This window comes from Pogoniulus pusillus, chromosome 5 (genome assembly GCF_015220805.1).
Source record: "Pogoniulus pusillus isolate bPogPus1 chromosome 5, bPogPus1.pri, whole genome shotgun sequence".
NCBI lineage: Eukaryota > Metazoa > Chordata > Aves > Piciformes > Lybiidae > Pogoniulus > Pogoniulus pusillus.
In genome coordinates this window covers 16,795,312-16,812,190 of record NC_087268.1, presented here as the reverse complement: position 1 = coordinate 16,812,190, position 16,879 = coordinate 16,795,312, and the positions used below count along the sequence as shown (strand labels likewise).

At 47.5% G+C, this 16,879-nt stretch overlaps 1 protein-coding gene across 2 annotated transcripts in view; it reads right to left on the bottom strand.

Moving 5' to 3' along the window:
- TMEM39A (transmembrane protein 39A) overlaps positions 1-15,166 on the bottom strand; it is a 30,170-nt gene extending 15,004 nt beyond the window's left edge. Inside the window, exon 1 of one of the 2 annotated variants that reach the window (XM_064143349.1) lies at positions 15,076-15,166. The gene's annotated coding sequence lies outside the window, so the exon portion shown is untranslated. Of the gene's footprint in view, positions 1-6,756; positions 6,775-15,075 lie in introns of those variants that run through there. The other variant, XM_064143350.1, reaches the window with a different exon arrangement.
- Between the last annotated feature and the right edge of the window lie 1,713 nt (positions 15,167-16,879).

Here is a 16,879-nt window from a genome sequence, read left to right as displayed (position 1 = left end):
ACTGCAAACATACTGATGCAGAGAGAATGCAGAACTCTCTTAGGGCATCCAGACACTATATAAGCAGCTAAGGTGAAGAAAAAAAACAAAAAAAATCCCAAACAAAACTTCCAAAAGGAGCAATTCTGAAAACCATTTTAAATCCAATTACACTGTTATAGGGCCTGTGGAAGCTGAAGCAATTGGTCTGATTCAACCTACAGAATACTCTGTTGCATCAGGAGAAGTGTGGCCAGCAGGTCAAGGGAGGTGATTCTCCCCCTCTATTATGCTCTGCTGAGACCCCACCTGGACTACTGCATCCAGTTCTGGAGCCCCCATTACAAGAAAGATGTGGAGATGCTGGAGCGTGTCCAGAGAAGGGCCATGAGGATGATGAGAGGGCTGCAGCAGCTCTGCTGTGAGGACAGACTGAAAGAGTTGGGGCTGTTCAGGCTGGAGAAGAGGAGGCTGCAAGGTGACCTTCTTGGGCCTTCCAGTATCTGAAGGGAGCCTACAAAAAGGCTGGGAAGAGACTTTTGAGGCTATCAGGGACTGACAGGACATGGGGGAATGGAGCAAAGCTGGAGGTGGGGAGATTCAGAGTGGCCATGACCAGGAAGTTGTTGAGCATGAGAGTGGTGAGAGCCTGGAACGTTTTTCCCAGGGAGGTGGTTGAGGCCCCATTGCTGGAGGTGTTTGAGGCCAGGCTGGCTGAGGCTGTGGGCAGCCTGCTCTAGGGTAGGGTGTCGCTGGGCATGGCAGGGGGGTTAGAACTAGCTGATCCTTGTGGTCCCTTCCAAGCCTGACTGATTCTATGATTTATGCTAACAGATGCAATATGTGGTGGTCTAATTAGCAGTATTAAGAGCGGAAGGTATTTTATGCCCCATTCAATAATTCATGTAAATAATTTAACAGCTCTCATTATTATCCCATTAGCATGGTTAACATGCTTGCCAGGAGAGATGCTTGGACACCAAGGCATGACACTTCCACTCCCTGGTTTTTCACAAACAAGTGAAATGCAGGTTTCTAGAAGGAAAAAAAGGAATGACTGTGGAAGGAAGCCCTCCCTTAACATCAGTCCATCATATTCTACATGCACTTGAAGGAGCTCTTTCACAGGGATCCACAGCCCTTTCACAGCAAACATATACAGATGAGGGAGTTCCTCAAATTAAGCTTCACATTACTTCACTGGAGTCTGACCAAATTAGGTAGAATCATAGAATCAGTCAGGGTTGGAAGGGATCACAAGGATCATCTAGTTCCAACCCCCCCTGCCATGTCCAGGGACCCTACCCTAGAGAAAGCTGCCCACAGCCTCATCCAGCCTGGCCTTAAACACCTCCAGGCATGGGGCCTCAACCACCACCCTGGGCAACCCACTCCAACCTCTCACCACTCTCACGGTGAAGAAATTCTTCCTCAGGTAGGTGTCTTTCAGAGCAAAACCTGCCCAAGAATCATTCCATTTGTGTCGGGTTTTTTTGTTTGCTCATTTTAAAACTAGCCACACAGAACTGAAGCTTCCCAGATAAAGTTAAACAAAGCAGTGAGATTACATATCAGTTTGACTCTCAGTCTGCTTTTTTTGGCCTTGAACCAATCAACAGCCCTCCTTTTTGATGAGGCAGACACGGGAGAAAAAACCTTTGTGTCGATTTCAATTAATAAACAAAGCCATGATCATAGAATCATAGAATCAAGCAGGTTGGAAGAGACCTCCAAGATCAGCCAGTCCAACCTAGCACCCAGCCCTATCCAGTCAACTAGACCATGGCACTAAGTGCCTCAGCCAGGCTTTGCTTCAACACCTCCAGGGACAGCGACTCCACCACCTCCCTGGGCAGCCCATTCAATGCCAATCACTCTCTCTGCCAACAGCTTCCTCCTAACATCCAGCCTAGACCTCCCCCAGCACAACTTGAGACTGTGTCCCCTTGTTCTGTTGCTGCTTGCCTGGGAGAACATTCTGTGAAAAAACATGCTAAGAAGGAGAAAAGACAAAAAGTGTCCAGTGTCCATGACCCTTTACACCTACAGGAAAGATTCCTGTGTGCATCCAAGTCATATGAAGTATTAATAAAGAGCTTGCAGAGCAAGCTGAGAGTCCACCAGGTTCCATTCTCTGTTTGCAGAGTCCCCACCCCATCAGCAATATGATTTTATATAGACTCACAGGCACAAAGATTAATGGAAGATAAAAGCTTTTCCTGGCAAGATGCTTTAGTCCATTATTATGATTACACATTCATTTTCCCAGTTCACCTACAATTTCCCTCAAAACCAAGTCACATATTTGTAGTCCCTTCATCTGCAACAGTCTCAGAAAAGAAGCTTTCAAGATCTTCTCTCTCAAGGCAGACAGGTCCTGTACACACACAGGGAATGGATACTGGTACAGACAGCACTTGGGTCCTAGAAAGGGACCATGCTCTATTCAGGACAGAGATGGAGATATCAGTTGTGACATGGCTGTAAGAAGATCCAGGTCCGCAAGGCATCTGACCTTCCCATTTCCAATTCATGCTTTTAAGACTACAGAAAGCACTTAGGCATTTTGTTACTGCATTGATGTCTCTCCTCCCCAGCTATCCTAAGGAGGCAGGATCAAGGCAGGCAAGAACCACAGGAAGGCTTTACGGATGCGAAGCTGGGCAGATGGACAATCCAGCAGTTCCGAGGGGAACAGCATGCAGCCCTGTCCTGCTTGCCAGGAATCGACACGCAGAATTCCATTCCTACGTCCTGTGAGGACAGACTGGAAGAGTTGGGGCTGTTCAGGCTGGAGAAGAAGAGGCTGCAAGGTGATCTTCTTGGGCCTTCCAGTATCTGAAGGGGGCTACAAAAAAGCTGGGGAGGGACTTCTGAGGCTCTCCGGGAGTGACAGGACATGGGGGAATGGAGCAAAGCTGGAGGTGGGGAGATTCAGAGTGGCCATGACCAGGAAGTTGTTGAGCATGAGAGTGGTGAGAGGCTGGAATGGGTTGCCCAGGGAGGTGGTTGAGGCCCCATGGCTGGAGGTATTTAAGGCCAGGCTGGATGAGGCTGTGGGCAGTCTGCTCTAGGGTAGGGTGTCCCTGGTCATGGCAGAGGGGTTGGAACTGAATGATCCTTGTGGTCCCTTCTAACCCTGACTGATTCTATGATTCCTGCATCAGGAGCTGCCTAAACAGCACTTAGAAGAGGCAAATCAGGAGAGAGTCAGTGACTCATCAGAATGGAAAGTCTGCCTGGTTCTCCATCTCTGTGCTGGAAATGCAGCAATGCTCAGCCAGTTATTCTGATGGCACTAACGTCTTTTAAATTGGGGAAAACTCTGAGCTCACAGTTCCTCTCGGGAAGCTTGCTGCACTGAGGTGTGAGAACTCTCAAAGCTTGGAAAGCACTGAATGGGCTCTCCTTGGCTTCACAAGTCCTACCACATACTCTCAAGAGCAGAGTGGGAAAAGTGGCCATCCTCACTTGCAACAACATGACCTGACAAGGCCACAGGTCTCTTCTGGCAACTCTCTACCCCAGCCAAAGCAGCCTTGTCCCTGCTGAGTGAGCATGTGACACCTTGGGCTGAAGCAACACGTTGCCACTGTGGCCCTTAGCAAGGAAGCTCTGCCTGCCTCCTCTTCCTCAGCAACACAGAAGCTCCCAATACTGTCTGAGTTATTAGCAAAACTTGCCATCCAGGGTACTTGTGCTTAATGGCTCCATGGGCATGGAAACACACCTGCCACCCGTGGGGCGCTCCCTCGCAGGGAAGCACAGCAGGCCACCCCATGTGCCATAGCTGAAGCACAGGGAATAGCCAGCACTGACAAAACAGCAGCAGCATTTCCAGCTTCTCCAGATGATAGTGGTAATACCCTGAACCACAGCTAGCACCAAGCGCAGGATAAAAGGATAAAGGAACTGGGAATGGCACAGGGGAAGTACAAGCCAAGGAGCATGAAAATGGCAGTGCCAGAAGCAGCTGTGCCAGAAGCAGCTGTGCCAGAAGCAGCCATTCAGTGCCATGACAGCAGCACACCCATCTCCAGAGCACTCCTGCAAGCAGGTGTCTAGCAGTGTGTGTCCCCACTGCAACAGGTACCTGCTGTCAGGTCCACTGGCTTCTAGGTCATTCTCCTTCAAAAAGGAACACACCTCCTGGAACTGGACTGTCTAGGTAAACTCCCAAGGCATGAGCTCCCAGCCCACAAAGGCAAGAGACCATTTAAAACTTGGACGGCTTACTCTTGCCTGAGTGAAGGGCTCTGTCCTCACAGCTTCCACTGAAGAGAACCTTGTCATGGTAGGCCTGATAGGCCAAAAATAGGCTTATACATGTCCTAGCTTGCCCAGACATGTTTTCCTGCTCTCCCTCCTTCTGCTGTGGGGACAAGCAACTGCAGGAAAGAGGACAAAGAATCTGGAGCCACTGAGTCTACGGACTCTGGCCTGCCCAGACTTGTTTTGCTCCTGTGTTAAACAAGGTACACACACTTAGCTTGTGCCTGCCTGGTGCAAGGTCTATGCTTTTTCCAGATTTGGGTAAAGCAAGCCTGTGGCTTCACCTAATATGGTCAAGCTTGGCTAACTGCCATTCTGATTGGCTATTCTGTGTCCAAAGGCCCATTAGTCTCGGGCTGTATTGATAAAAGAGTTGAGCAGGTAACACAGTATGCTCTGCCACTGTATCCATGCCTGAATTGCCTGGAAACTGCCTGCCTCGAGTTTACCAGAAACGGGCTCTAAATGCCTCCACCTGATTGGCCTGCATAGCCAGCAAAATATCGTGCTAAGACTGCACACTGGAAAATATCCTGCCTACACCTCAACATCTCCTGCCAAGATGGGAAGTCCTGGAGATACACAGATGGTTCAGAAGAGCCAGGATAAAAGGTCAGAGATTGTCTGCCTCCTTTCCCAGCACTCTGTGAAGCCTGGGAAAAATCAGAAGCCTCAGCAGGAGGAAGTTCTTCCCAGAGAGAGAGTGATTTGTCACTGGAATGGGCTGCCCAGGGAGGTGGTGCAGTCATTGTCCCTGGAGATGTTCAAATCAAGACTGGATGAGGCACTTAGTGCTATGGTGTAGTTGATTAGACAGAGTTAAGTGATAGGTTGGACTGGATGACCTTGGAAGTCTCTTCCAACCTGGTTGATTTTGACTCTATGAATTCACTGAAAGCATTTGGGTACTGTCTGAAGCTGTAGCTGTAAATACTTAGAGCCTCTTGTAATTCACCTCCTTCTTATAAGGAGCTTCTTGAGTCCATCCAGTGGGCAAGCGGTATATTGGCTGCAAGAACCTTCTCTTTCAGTTCAATGTTTATATATTTTTACAACATATTTCAAGATCTAGCTATTATCTGTATAAAGTCTCCATGGCCGTGCGAAGAACTGATTATTATTAAAAGTAGTGGTCGGGGATGGCGAGAGTCCTGAACATCAAAATCAGTAAACAGTATTAATTTGGGAAAAATATCATCTCACATCACTTAATTACCCCTTCCATAACACACCTGCACAGCTTCTGCTGTCACCTCACAAGTGTCAGCAGCTCACTGTCATAAAATCAGTCAGGGTTGGAAGCAGAATCATAGAATCAGTCAGGGTTGGAAGGGATTGTGGTGGTTTGGGTGTTCCCCGCCCCCTGCCCCCCACCCCCTTTGGAAATCACCCAGACTAGTCTCAGCCATCTCTGGAAATTTGAATGAAGCTTATATTTACAGCTAGCACAATATACAAGCAGATATTTACAGAATATATAGTTATATACAAGGTAAAAGGTAATACAGAAACACAACAGCCCTCCCAGAAACCTGAGTCCCCAGGAGGGGCTCCCAACCACCCTTCCACCTTCTCCCATCCCTCTCAATCTTACACCAGTCCCAAGGAAGAATGGAGGTTAGGCCAGGGGGTTAGGAAGCAAAGTGGATTAATCAGAGAGATGGCAGAGGCTAGAGAGAGAAATGCAGCTCAGAGCCCCCCAAGCAGAAGTATCTTATCTATGTTTGGATTCTTGTTCTTGCACATCTCAGCAAGCCTATGAGTGAAGCAGACATCACCACTATTTCTCTTTCACAGCCTGTGATCTAATCTTTCTCACCAAAACATTCTAGCTAGCTTCAAACTAGCACAGGTGCACAAGGATCATCTAGTTCAAACTCTCCTGCCATGGCCAGGGACACCCTACCCTAAAGAAGGCTGCCCACAGCCTCAGCCAGCCTGGCCTTAAACACCTCCAGCCATGGGGCCTCAAACACCTCCATGGGCAACCCATTCCAGCCTCTCACCACTCTCATGCTGAACAACTTCCTCTTCACAGCCACTCTAAATCTCCCCACCTCCAGCTTTGCTCCATTCCCCCTAGTCCTGTCACTCCCTGACAGCCTCAAAAGTCCCTCCCAGCCTTTTTGTTGGCCACAAGGTCACCTCGCAGCCTCCTCTTCTCCAGACTGAACAGCCCCAACTCCTTCACTCTGTCCTCATAGCAGAGCTGCTCCAGCCCTCTGATCATCCTTGTGGCCCTTCTCTGGACACGCTCCAGCATCTCCATATCTGTCTAGTAATAGGGGCTCCTGAACTGGATGCAATACTCCAGGTGGGGTCTCACCAGAGCGGAGTAGATGAGGAGAATCACCTCCCTCAACTGTCACAGTCAAAGGCTTACTTACAAAATCTTGGCTGCAAGGCTGCAAAAGACAGTTATCGGCCCTCAGTGAAACCATTTCTGGAAGGATGGCAGGAGGAAAATAGGGTCAGATTCTCTAACTGTTGGGATTAAATAGGTACCATTAACAGTTGTGACTTTCAGATGGCAGGCAAACAGCTCTTTCTCCTCTTCCTCCCTCCTGCCTCCATCAATTTCTGAAAATGAAAAAAACAAAGTAAAAAGATACTACTGTACTCACTTCCAAGTCACTGTTGCTGGTCAACCTAATCCCAAACTTGCATTTGTCCTGCAGTTCTGTCTTTGCAAATTATGACTAAATGCACCTTATAATCAAGTTACTATGGCTTATTTTTACTTTCTTTTAACGTCAGCCTTTTATTTATTTATTTAAATAAAACCAGCTGGAAAAACAGAGACACAAAGTTGGTAACCCATTCACCCAAACTTGAGCCTAGGAACAGCAACAGCTGCACCCATTGCCATGGCTCCAAGACCTTTTCAGCACCCTCACATCTCCACACCAGAAACCAAGAAGCACCAAAATTTCTGTGGAAGCCCTAAGTTGATTTGGAAATAACAAAGCATTTGGTTGTTGTGAGGCAGGAAATAACCAATAGGTTATCAGATGGAAAGCTAAATATTTGGCTTGCGCAGAGCTCCCCCAGTGCTAAGTCAACACAACCTTTCAACTCTGGCTGGTTCCACAGGCACACACCAGCCACCTGGCCCAGGGCTTAGCCCCAGCCCCAGGCTGGGAGGCAAAACCAATCAGGAGAGAGGTCTCCAAATCAGCATATTTTCCATGTCCTCACACCATATGGAATGACAGATTCAGAAGGAGATTGGGTGCAGAGAGACAGAAACCCTGCCATGAAGTGCAGCCCAGGATCTGGCAAGGAGGACAAGAAGTAGGTGGTGAATTACCACTGTCAGGTGATGCACCAAGACTAATTTTTGCTCAGTGACTAAGAACTAAGAAAGTCCTCTGTAGTAACAAGACCAACCCAGTAAGACAAAGTCAGCATAACAACTCTGGCTGAAGAGGCTCCCTCTATTAGTCTTCTATACACATGCCAGAACCAAAGAGGGAAAGCAGCAAAGAAAAGGCAAGAATTCACAAACTGCATATATATCATGACTCATTTCAGGCATCTTCAGCAAAGTAGGCTAAAGCTAAGTAAGTGCTAGCTAAAGACAAGGTGAAAGTAGTGCTTGCTGCCTATAGGTGTCACAGCACTTCAAACACCCACTGACAAAAATGGCAGCAGGAAAGAAAAGTTTTCCAGGAAAAGCCTCTCCAGGTTAAAGTGCAGTAAGCTCAGTCCAGCTCGTTTTGCAAATGTACTTTTAAAGGATGTGTTAGAGGTTTACATTCTAGACCAAGAAAATTATCCAAGAGATAGTTTGGATTTTTTTGTAATGGAGAAGGATTTCCAACCAAAATCCTACAAAAATCTCCTCAAAAATCTTACTTCAGAGGGTGTGAGGAAGGGATTTCCAGAGGCATGCAGCAGATGAAGTCCTCTTCAGAATACAGATGAGTTCAAGCCCTTGTGAACTGAAGGAAAGAAGATACATGCACCAACCGCTCTTGATGAACCTCTGGTGAGTACAAGAACAAAGCCACAACTCCTGGGTAAATAATACCTCATAACCATACAATTACCTTCTGCAGCTAACTGCTGCAGGAGGAGGTTAAAGCAAACAGCTTAGAAAGTTTTGAATGAATGACTGTAATAATTTTATGAATTAAGACAAGTAAAATTATATTCCAAAAAGACAGGAGGGGTGAAAGAAAACAAACCCTCAAACCACAACACAAAGATCCTTGGGGCTCAGCTGGTAACGTACTTCTCACCAAGACAACTGTATCACACAGCCTGCAAGGCACTCACATTTTCTTTGGTGTCTGATGTAGGCAGCAACACTCACAGCCAAATACTAGATTTGAGAATAAAGAAAGCATAGGCTTCTCTGCGTATGAGGGCAAGACAGAATTGCAAAGCTGAGCTTTTAGCTTTTCTAGCATCAGAGTGAAATGCAGGTCTGATCAGCTGGGTCATGGTCTATTTTGGTCCTGCAGTTCCCATGCTTCTAAATCGTGTGGGGAAAGGGGCAGGAAGCACAGCTTCATCCAAAGAAAGAGGCTGAAACTGAAAAGCTGTCAAGAACTACTGAGCTAGACATATGGCTCTCAAAGACATCCTGCACTATCATCCGAAAGCTCAGGGAAGTTTCACCTTCAAATTCAAACCAAGACCTGAATGTGTAAAAGCACCAAAGTTTTAAGATCCAGCTCTACGCAAGAGAAAGAAAGGTTCACTTTAAAAAGGAATACTGGTTGGGAATTAATGCTAGGACACAAGGACAATGTATTAGCAGACATAACACAGGCAGAGCTATCAAAGCTGGCTGCTAATACAATTTATCAACACATACTCCCAAGTACATCTTGCACTAAAGCTCTCCAGTAAACACTGCACACAGGCATAGCACTGCTCAAATATAGTCACTGATCACCTTCCATTACACAGGGGACTCAGAAGGGAGAGGAATTTTGGCTGTGGCCACTGAAATTTTCTTTTCCAACAGGGAAAGAAAAATTTGCCCTGCCTTTTGCAGCAGGGCAAGTGCACAGTAAAAGAGATGATTGCCTTGGGAGTCCACAACTTTCAGCCAAGGAAGCCATCAAAATATGCATTCTCTTCCAAATCCTGAAAACATCCACATGGTCTAACAGCCTGAATACAGGCAAGCCACAAATTCTGCTTTGAAACACTTCTCTTCCACTGACTACCAGGGAAGTTGTTTTACTGATTTAGACCTCAATTTCCTTATCCCAAACAGGATAAGCTGTTTGGTAACTATTTCTTCTCCCAGGGGCCTCTGTGCATAGTAGTGAATATTTTTTACAGTATTATTTTAGTGCTTGAGACAAGCTTTTAAAAGAAGTCAAAAAACCCCAATCCCAACCAACAGAAGCAGCTTTCCTGCTGTTTTTGCTCCTCTGCCAATCCCTATGTTTAATTTAATGGAGATCAGCCACAATGACAGATCATGGGGAGTCACTAGGATTTTTCTATTTTGTTCTCACATAGCTAAAAATAAGGCAAGCATCTGCCATCTGTAGCAACCAGTTTGCAGGCACAGAGTAAAACACACAGAAGAAACAATTCCATGAGCCTTATCCTGAGTCGTTGCATCAGGATTCACATCAGAAAGTATCAGTGCAAGAAGAATCTGCATATCCCTGACACTGTGGAAGAGCAAAACTACTGCAGGGACGTTCTAAATAAATTGTCATTTGCATAAATCACAGAATCATAGAATCAACCAGATTGGAAGAGACCTCCAACATCATCCAGTCCAACCCAGCACCCAGCGCTATCCAAGCAACTAGACCATGGCACTAAGTGCCTCAGTCACGCTTTTCTTTAACATCTCCAGGGACGGCGACTCCACCAGCTCCCTGGGCAGCCCATTCCTATGCAAATCACCCTCTCCGTGAAGAACTTCTTCCTAACATCCAGCCTAGACCTCCTCCGGCAATTTGCATTAAAATGTAGACCACATATAAGAACATATTGATTCCTTTCTATTTGTCTCTTAACAGCTATCCAGGTATCCCACCAAACAATAAAGGTCTTCAGATCAAATTGCATTACTCTGGTAGGCAGCGTTCAGAACCTTGTACAACCATTTACAGAGTAATCTATGTGGCAGGTCAGGAAAATCATAGAATTATAGAATCATAGATTCAACCAGGTTGGAAGAGATCTCCAAGATCATCCACTCCAACCTATCACCCAGTCCTATCCAGTCAACTAGACCATGGCACTAAGTGTCTCATCCAGTCTATCTCTGGTATAATTAATTATAATCAAGACTAATTTAGCTATCTCAATCTGCATACATGCTGGGCCACAGACATCTACTCATAATTTTGCTCTATGCCACCTATTTCAACCCCCCACCCCCAGCGTATAGGAATGCCACTGCATCACATTGGCTTGCACAGCTTTACTGTCTGGCTTGCACAATACTTCCCACCAGAACTCCTGTTTTCTGCTTGCAACACATTCAGCCCCCAAAGTTTAAGAAACAGTTGGAAATTACTCTCCAACGTCAGCAAGCCCACAAAGAATGGCAGGAAATCTTTCCAGCAAGTTTAGCTCATGAACTGTTTGCCCAAGTCATGCAGCTACTAGAGATGTACCTCCGACTGTAAAACTCCACCTGCTAAAAGTTGCACCACTGAGCTAACTGTGGTAGAAATAAAAGGACTAAAATTTCCTTCACCACAAGAGACCTGCTGCGGTTAGGTGAACAAAGGGAAGAGAGCTAACTTTATGGCCCCATCCATTACCTTGACAAGCTAAATTCTGCAGCCAGAGAGCAGATTAAAGCGATAGCAGAGGGAAGGGATCACTGAAAGAAGAGGAAGGTCAACTGTCGTAATTTTTATCTTCCTCACAGTTTCTTGTGCGTAAGCTAGCATTGCAGTACTGCCAAACTGTCCTCCAACGGAATGGTAGTGAAAGGGCAACAAAAAATTGACTCTGAAAAGGAAAACAGGTACTAGAGTGTCATACTGCAGTTAAACAGAGCAGTTACTGCTAGTGTAAAAATTCCAGGCACTGAAGTAAGATTTTACAAGCCAAATTCAACCTCCTCTGTATTTCTCAGCCCATAAACACACCAGGATGTAAAATTTCACAATGGAGAAACAAAATAAAGAGTGGAAAATCAGTAGTATTTTTATGACCAAATATTCTACTAGCTAACAAATGCACTGATTGTCACCAGTGCTAAAAATACATACCTCTTCGTACTGATCAAGTATCTTTTTTTTAAATCCAGAGCACAACTCCAAGCCCTTCAGCTTAGGAGTTTCACATCCATAAACTAAAACTGAACCTCAAGCTTGGAACTGCCACAAGAAAACTTTTCTTGTGGGATTTCATGGTAATTGAGGTGCAGGGAAAGCACCGAGACTGAGGAGCAGGGTGGTCTCAGAATCAGTATTAGCTTGTTGCTCTCTACCGTATCTGTGTCCAGTGCTGGGCTACAAAGCTGGTGAGAGGCCTGGAACACAAACCCTATGGGGAGAGGCTGAGGGAGCTGGGGTTGTTTCTTCTGCCAGGCAAGCAGCAAGAGAACAAGGGGATAGAGTCTCAAGTTGTGCCAGGGGAGGTCTAGGCTGGATGTTAGGAGGAAGTTCTTGGCCAGAGAGAGTGATTGGCATTGGAATGGGCTGCCCAGGGAGGTGGTGGACTCACCTTCCCTGGAGGTGTTCAAGAAAAGCCTGGCTGAGGCACTTAGTGCCATGGTCTAGTTGACTGGATAGGGCTGGGTGCTACGTTGCACTGGATGATGTTGGAGGTCTCTTTCAACCTGTTTGATTCTATGATTCATTTCTTTAAATCCAGAGCACAACACCAAGCCCTTCAGCTTAGGAGTTTCACATCCATAAACTAAAACTGAACCTCAAGCTTGGAACTGCCACAAGAAAACTTTTCTTGTGGGATTTCAAGATAATTGAGGTGCAGGGAAAGCACCGAGACTGAGGAGTAGGATGGTCTCAGAATCAGTATTAGCTTGTTGCTCTCTACCATATCTATATTTAGGAACTGTTACTCCACAGCTGTACAGAGTAGCCTGACTGGCTTCTGAACTGAATGCTCAAGAAAACTAGAAGCCACCTTACAAAACATTTCTAGCATATATGCTCTTGCCATATTGTCAAAACATCCAGATCTAAGGCCTGCAGAAAAAAAATTAAATGTTAGTTTTATGACATCCAGGCCTGAGTTGCCCAAATCAGTTTGCAGTGTAGATGCTTTTGGAAAAGATTTGTGTCCAGTGCTGCTCAATTCCAAAAAACAAGCAGAAAGATGTAGTTTTTTTTCCCCTTCAAATACTACATACACAAATCGAGCTTCTAAAATTTCAGACCAAAACACAGCACCTAAAGAGAGCATAAATAAAAAAGTGATGAGGCCTGTCTGCTTCTGAGTAATACATAAGGGTATAACTACACAGGTGATGTTACTTCAGCACAAATATTGCTAACAGACCACTAAGATGAGTACAGCTTTATTTCCTTAGCTACCACAGGACACCACTAGTGTCTCTGAAAAGAAAGTAATTCCTCAAGGGACTAATCTGTACACTGCAACAAGTTTTTCTAAAAGTTTAGCTTCTTACAGGCAGAACAGAAAGCCACAGGCTGCAAAAGTAGGAAGGAAAATGTTATATCCCCATTTTGTAATCAGAAAGATAGCAAAAAATTATGGTTAAAAAAAAAAGGCTTGTCTTTTCTCATTTATCACTAATTTTCAATCCTCAAATTGAGGTAATACAGACAGCTCTCTCAAAAGGATTTCCAGACCTTCTGAAGTCTCAAGTGCTTGATGGTCACTTGGTCTGCCCAGAGAATGGTAGAAATGAACTGTACAGTAGGAACACAGATGTGCTGTGGTGTTGAGGTTAGGAGAGTGCATCACATCAGACATAGAATCATAGAACCATAGAATCAACCAGGTTGGAAGAGACCTCCAAGATCATCCAGTCCAACTTAGCACCCAGCCCTATCCAGTCAACTAGACCATGGCACTAAGTGCCTCAGCCAGGCTTTTCACCAGCTTTGTCACCCTTCCCTGGACACATTTCAGTATCCCAACATCTCTACTGAATTGAGTGGCCCAGAACTGGACACAGTACTCAAGTACTGGACGTAGTTAACTGTGTCAGTGACGTTACCTGAACTTCTCTGTCAGTCCAAATAAATCAGAGCTGGACATCATTCCTACACTATGTTCCAGTTTACACTGCAAAACCTGAAACAAAGATGCTGAAAAGCAGAAACATGAAGTAGCTACATCTAAACCTGAAGAAATCCCAGTCTAATAAGTAACAACAACTACCTGAAAGCAGATTGTAATGAGGTAGAGGTCCATCTCCCAGGTATCTAGTGATAGTACGAGAGAAAATGACCTCAAGTTGTGCCAGGGGAGGTTTAGATTGGATATTAAGAAAAAATTCTTTACTGAAAGAGTGGTCAGGCATTGGAACAGGCTGCCCAGAGAAGTGGTGAAGTCTTCACCCCTGGAGGAGTTCAAAAAACATGTGGATGTGATGCTTTGGGACATGGTTTAGAGAGCACGGCAGTGTTGACAGCTGGACTTCATGACCTTAGAGTCCTTTTCCAATCTTTATGATTCCATGATTTTTTGAAAGAGTATGTGAAGTTTCAACACAACTCCCAGAGAGGCTGGCTACAGTAAGCTCAAGTTTTACCAGTACATCACCTAATCACAGCACCAAGTGCCTTGGCTGAGGGAGCTGGTGCTGTGGAAAGGCAGCTGGAAGGAGAAACAAGTGTCAGAAACAAAGCCACACCAACAAGAGAAGCGCCAGGAAGTAAGCAAAGGGGCTGACTGCGGGTTAAAGGGCTGCTGTCCTGATCTGCAGGACAGATATCCTGTGAACTGGAGCTGAGCCACTGCAGTTCCACCCCCAGACTGCAGTATTCCTCTGATCACAAGTTAACAAACCCGAATCTGATACAGAAGAGATGCCTCGTCTCCAAACAACTTTAAGACTCACTTCTGTAATACAGACATCCCATTCCTTCGCTTACAGTCCTAGCAGACACCAGCGACATGAGGGGTCTGTTACCACGAAAACCATGCACAACAGTGATCGCAAATTACAAACAAAGCCACCTCTCTTTCGGCTACGTGTTCGTGTGTTAAAACGATGCTAGAGTATTGAAGGAGCTACTTCACAAAGCAAGGAAATGGAACAGCCTGGTTACTATCCCACATCACGGACGACTGATAGTCTTTTCTTAGTGGTATAAGAAAGAACAACCACAGAGGTGGCTCCACTCCGACTCTGGAAGCAGCGTCTTATGGCAAGTCAGATTTATCTACAATTAGCGAAAACTGCCTCGGTTCCTCATCTTCCACAGGACGGTGCTCTCTTCTACCTCCTTTGCAGGACTGGTTATATAGGGACAGCATTTTAAAAGCCCAAAGTAAACCTATCCGCGACCCCGGACCTTGCGTTTCATGCTCAACCGCTCCCTCGCCGAGCAACCCTCCTCTCAGCAGGACCTCTCGCTCTAACCCAGAGCTATCAGGAAATGTCTAGACAGAGAAGCCCGGCACCAAGAGCCGTGACTAACCACCAGGACCAAACAAAGCCAGCAGAAGTCTTCCTACCACACACGCACTTGGTTTCAGGTAGGCGGGAGGTGGCCCCGCAGGCACGGGCCAGCCCGGCGAGACTCCGGCAAGGCACGGCTCACCCTCCCGGCCCCGCAGCACCACGGCGAGGTCCCGCCCGGCCCGCCGGATCCCGCTGCCCGCTTCGGTCGGCCCGGCTATGCCGGAGCGGAGCTGCCCTGAGAGCGCGGCGAGGCCAGTACTCACACATCCAAGCGCGGGCGGTGGCGCGGCTCGGACATCAGCCGGCAGCAGGGTCCCCTTCCGGCGGCAGCGGCCCGGCGGCCAACCTGGGCACCCACAGCCACCACCCCCTCGGACTGACCGGCGGGGAACGAGGCTGCGGCGCGTACCCCACGGAGCGCTCCTGCTCCCGCCGGGCAGACCCAACTCGTCCGCTGCCCGCCGGCGCCCCGCAGCCAGGCAGGAGCAGGGACGGGCAGCCTCGACCGCCCTACGTGGAAGAGAAAGGAAGAGAAGAGCAGGCGGGCAGGGCAGGCCCCGGCGCGGCCCTGCACACTGCCGGCTACCCGCGCCGCAGCTGCCCGGCAGACGTGGCAGTGAGGGCTGATGCTCTCATCACAGGGCGACAGGCGGCGGCGGCAGCAGCAGCCACCTCGGCGGCCGGGGGCCGCGGCCGGCCCAGGGAGGGAAGGGCCCCGCGGGGGCGGGGCGGCCGCCCCGTGCCGCCATCTTGGTGGTGGCGGCCAGGCCGTGGGGCTGCGGTGCCAGGGGAGCTGCTCTCGCTGCTTGGCTTTTTAGCTGGTTCCTTTCTCTTCAAGTTCGCGCGTCATGACATCATGACCAACCTGATCTGCTTCTACGACAAGGCGACCTGCTTAGTGGATGAGGGCAAGTCTGTGGATGTCACTTACCTGGACTTTAGATGCTGTCTCTCACAGCATCCTCCTGGAGAAACTGGCTGCTCATAGCTTGGATGGGTGGATGCTTCCCTGGGTAAAAACCTGGCTGGATGGCCTGGCTCAAAGCCTGGTGGTCAGAAGAGTTAAATCCAGTTGGTAGCGGGTCAGAAGCGGTGTTTGCTGGGCTCGGCGTTTGAGCCAGTTCTCTTTGATACCGGTATCAGTGATGGATGTGGGGCTTGAAAGCACCCGCAGCAAGTCTACAGATGACACTAAGCTGGAAGGGAGTGTTGATCTACTTGAGAGCAGGAAAGCCCTTCAGAGGGACCAGAACAGGGTGGATCAATGGGCTGAGGCCAATTTTATGAGATTAAGCAAGGTCAAGTGCCAAGTGCTGCACTTGGGTCATAACAACCTCATTCAATGCTCCAGGCTTGGGGCAGAGTAGCTGGAAAGCTGCCCAGAAGAAAAAGAACTGCAGGGGCTGGTTGACAGCAGTCAGAACATGAGCCAGCAGTGTGCTCAGGTAGCCAAGAAGGCCAACAGCATCCTGGCCTGTATCAGGAATCATGTGGCCAGCAGAAGTAGGGAAGTGATTGCCCCCCTGTGCTCATCACTGGTGAGGCCACCCCTTGAGTCCTGGGTTCAGTCTGGGGGCCCTTGCTGCAAGAAAGACATTGAGGTGTTGGAACACATCCAGAGAAGGGCAACGAAGTTGGTGAAGGGTCTGGAGAAGAGGTCTTGTGAGGAGCAGCTGAGGGAATTGGGGTTGTTAAGTCTGGAGGAAGGGAAGGTGAGTGGAGACCTTATTGCCTTCCACAACTCCCTGAAAGGTGGTTGAAGCATGGTAGGTGTCAGTCTCATCTCCCTAGTAACAAGTGATAGGAAGAGAGGAAATGGCCTCTAGTTCCACCAGGGGAGGCTAAGATTGGATATTATGAGAAAATTCTTCACTAAAAGCTTTCTTGATGACTGGAAGAGGCCCTCCAGGGAGGTGGCTGAATCCCTGTTCCTCCAAGCATGGAGGTGTTTAAAAGATGCAGACATGTGGCACTAAGGGACATGGTTTAGCATCAGCCCTTGTAGACTTAGATAATGGTTGGACCTGATGATCTTAAAAGTCTTTTCCAACCAAATTTTTTCTATGA